Source organism: Primulina huaijiensis, chromosome 5, assembly GCF_012295235.1.
Source record: "Primulina huaijiensis isolate GDHJ02 chromosome 5, ASM1229523v2, whole genome shotgun sequence".
Taxonomy (NCBI): domain Eukaryota; kingdom Viridiplantae; phylum Streptophyta; class Magnoliopsida; order Lamiales; family Gesneriaceae; genus Primulina; species Primulina huaijiensis.
This window is the reverse complement of record NC_133310.1, coordinates 8,633,585-8,637,742: the sequence shown is the minus strand read 5'-3', so window position 1 is coordinate 8,637,742 and position 4,158 is coordinate 8,633,585. Positions and strand designations below refer to the sequence as shown.

General features: G+C 33.6%; 1 long non-coding RNA gene across 6 annotated transcripts; it reads right to left on the bottom strand.

Annotated features, from left to right (window-relative positions):
* Positions 1–354: 354 nt before the first annotated feature.
* On the bottom strand, positions 355–3,766 carry LOC140976650 (uncharacterized). Of its 6 annotated transcripts, XR_012175258.1 has the most exons (7): positions 3,615–3,766; positions 3,239–3,478; positions 1,451–3,088; positions 1,330–1,382; positions 1,173–1,208; positions 812–892; positions 363–730 (listed from the first exon to the last, which is right to left on the bottom strand). It is a non-coding gene; the product is annotated as an uncharacterized lncRNA (long non-coding RNA). The 6 variants fall into 6 exon arrangements; XR_012175262.1 differs by lacking the exon at positions 812–892 and having other exon boundaries at positions 362–730; XR_012175257.1 differs by lacking the exon at positions 1,330–1,382 and having other exon boundaries at positions 364–730.
* Positions 3,767–4,158: the final 392 nt, after the last annotated feature.

The following is a 4,158-nucleotide window of genomic DNA, read 5'->3' as shown; positions in this document are numbered from 1 at the left end:
TCTGGAACAAATTGATATTCAAAACCCGAAACCCACAATAGAAACACACAAAAAATGAACAGAAGCCCACAAAAATCAATCAAACACTAGAAACAAGTGCAAAAATGCATGTATACCTGAACATTGGTGGTAGGATACACGAATTGAAGGTGTAAGAAAAACGAATCCATGGCGCACATACACGCCAGAATGGTGTCGGATAAAGTTAGCATAGTGTTAGCTCTGTGCCCAAACGAATACATTGTTTCCTCATTCATGTTCGATTGAAGGGTCAAATTTTGTAGTGATATTTATTCACGCACTAGAACTAGCGCGGTAAACGAATCGAATCGAACCAAATTTTAAGAAATTTTCAGTATTCGAGCTCGAGCTCGAATAAACATATTCGAAGCTCGATTCGAAACTCGAACTTTTATTACTTTCGATTCGAACTCCATTCGAACTGAGGCTCGAGTTCGAATTCGATTCGAACTTTTCAAATACTAAATCGAATAATTCGAATCACTACTAGAAATGGTGGTTTGTTTCATTGCTCAATTGTTATTCAAAAATATTAAAATGTATCACCTATCTACACCAAAAAACAAGTACAACAAACCATTAAATATTAGTCCTCCTTGATTTCATTACACTTTTGAATCATCAATTTACAATTTTTCATCAAACAAAATATGTATCAAATTTCCAGTTAAGCCATTTCATCCAAACTTGAAGATCCTTCCTCAAATACCTGCACACAGTAAAATTCGTATGTTTTGTTTATTTGCATAAATACAGTAAACATGATAGAAAAAAAAAAGATAATGTTTACCTTCCAAAAGTTAAATATCAACACTATTTAACTATCAAACTTCAGCAAAATAGTTCAAAAGTCCGTTCTTTTCTTAAATACCTGCATTCAGAAAATTCACATGTTTAATTTATTTATAAAAAACAGAAAAAAAAAGATAGTATACATAATTGTTTACCTCCCAAAATTTAAAGATCAACACTCTTCAATTTGGAGTGTTGGAAGTTGGACTAAGTCTTGGAAGTTGGACCTCNTTATATTTATAATGCATTTTCACTATTTGATGAAAATGTGAATACAGAATAATAATAAGATAGTTAATATGATTTCTTACCTTTCAAAACAAAAACATTTTAAACTACTTAAATATCAAAAGTCTAACCTCCCAGCATAATCAACTTATCAAGCAGTTACCATCCTGCATTTAAATAAAATAGTTATAGATTTTTTGCACGAGAAAAGCAAAGAAAATATACCAAAATGTGAGAGTAGCAACTAGCCAACATAATTAGTTATCTTCACATGTGAAATATACATACCATTAATGAGTTCAATCGACTGGTAACTCAATTGACTTGTGCTGTTTTTCAGCCTGCAATCAATAAAAATAAAACTTATGTAACAAAGTACAAACTCGCTTAGAATTAGAATAAAAAATACCTTCATCTTTCTCGCCACTCCATATTGCTTTCGACACCAATCTCCTCCACACATCAACATTTCCACAGTAGCAGAAGCTAAAGAAGCACGATACTTGTCAATAACACGACTGCACTAAATGTGGCCTCTGAAGCAAATGTGGTGATAGGTACAGCTCAAATATCTCTAGCCATGGAAGATAATTTCGGAAATTTGTACACATTCAACTTCCACCAACTCAAAGCATCAAACTATTCTTTTGGATCAAATCGATGACATCCTTCCTCCAAGTAAACATCCAACTCAGATTTTTCTGGTTGCACAGTTTCCATCTCTTTCAAATAAGAAGAAAATTCAAACCATCCTGATGATAAAGTAGTATTTTCTTCCACACTTCGACTCAATAGATTACTCCCTAGAGATTCTGAACCATTCTTTGATTCCTGGAGGTTTTCAATAGCACTTTCTGCATATTCCTTGTAAATATCATACAAAACTCTTCGAACATTCATAATATTATCTTGTGCATCTCCTGTGGAATAAAGTCTTGGGAAAGTAAATTCAAGCACTCGTATTTTACACCTTGGACCCAAAATAGAACATATAGACATCAATAAATTGCACTCTCCCCAATATTTATCAAACTTACTTTTCATTTTTTGAACCATTTTGCGAATGAACTCTTCTTCATCAAGGGATTTTTCATCTAAAACCATCTTTACTCGATAAACTTCATTCAAAAACAAATTGGAGGTGGGATACTCGGTTCCTGAAATTATCATTGTAGCATCATAAAATAATTTTATCATAGGAAACACCTTTTGTAATTTCTCTCAATCTTCCTCCATAGAACAATCAATATAACTTGGTTCTCGATCCTTGAATCTTGGAAAAACTTCTTTCAAAGATATCGCAACTTTCAGCATCTCATATGTTGAATTCCACCTAGTTTTGCAGTCGTCAATCAATTTCCTTTCATCTAACTTTAACTGCTTAATAATCTCATAAAATTTAAGAAGCCTTGCATCTGTCCGCCTGATAACATCAACACTTTGTCGAATGATATTAATTATATCCTTGATTTCATTTCGGCCATCTTGTGCTATAAGATTAAAAATATGGGCACAACACATAACATGAAACAACTTTCCTCCACAAACTATATTATTTTTTATTCTAGAAAAATCTTCCTTCATATACTTAATTGCAGCATCATTCACACTTGCATTATCAACAGATACAGTGTACACCTTATTCTCAAGTCCCCATTCCCTTGCACACTTTATAACAGTATCGGATATTTGAGGGCCACAACGAGGAGAGGGGATATTAGCAAAACTAAGAACACGTTTGTTCAGTTTCCAATTCGAGTCAATCCAGTGTCCTGTGATTACCATATACTCGATTTTCTAATTCTTTGATTTCCACAAGTCTGTAGTCAAGCTAATATTTCTCACTGTCTTCAATACATTACACAACATTTTTTTCTCCATCTCATAGATCATGAAACAATTTTTTTTCGCAGTGGCTCAGGATACCCCAATCCACTCGGGCATTCCACGTCTACAAAACATGTTAAATCCTTCTTCTTCCAATATTGAAAAAGGGTGATCATGCATAAGAATCCATGTCGCTGCTGTCTCTTTCATAAGTTCCATGCTGAATTTTACATCATGGAATGGAGGTAAATATGTCGGATTTACACCAACAGGAGCAAAAACAAGTTGTTTCATTTGTCTTCAAGCTTCTTCTTAGCCTCCAAATATTTACAACAATGGGATAAATGAAGTTTCAGATGTGTTGTCGTACCTGATTTAATTTTTGCTAAATACATCCAGCAATGTTTACACTAATATTTATCATCACCATTTGAATCAACAACTTCAGTCATTTCTAACCATACACCGGACCTCTTCTGCCTTTTAGGTTTATGGAACATATTATCTTCTTCTTCCACGAGTAAATTTGCAGCATCCTCATTATTAATGGTTTGTTCAACTATCTCATCAGAACTTACAACTGGACTCATTGAATTTGCAATCGAACAAGCTGTTGCCATATTCAATAACTCAATAATCCATATCTTGTACTGACAATATTTTGAAATATCAAAAAAATTCGTATCTCTTGTTAAATAATACTAGCATTTACGGGGTTCTACAAACTTGAACTCAAATAAAATTACCTCCAAAGATGATGCACAATAGAGTTGTGGAAGCTTGATATATATCACCAGATACCACAAACACAAAGAGGATGGAGAAAAAGACGAAGATCCATGATTAAAAATGCAGTATTTAAACAAAAAAAACTAAAATAAAACCACAATGAGGAAGTGTATACCTTAATCGATGATGAAGCAACTGAGATATGAGATGACACAACTGATATTACAAAAAAGTCGAGAACTATCAGCGAAGATCTTGAATCTTACAGAGAAGAAATATGAGCAGCGGCGGATTTGAAATGGTGAGAGAAAGATGAGAGAAACAAATTGTTAGGGTTTGACTTTTGAACAAACGTTGATACTTGGATATTTAAAGTGTTNTCAAATATTATTCGAATCGGCTCGAAAAGTTCGTGAACGTGTTCGGTTCGTTTACACCCCTAACTAGAACGCCCTTGTTGCTATCCTTAAGTTCGCCAAAACCCAAGTTTTTCGAAGAATGTGATATCTTATTTCCGCTAATCTTTAACCCTTTCTGATTAGTAAATGGCTATCCAAAAAA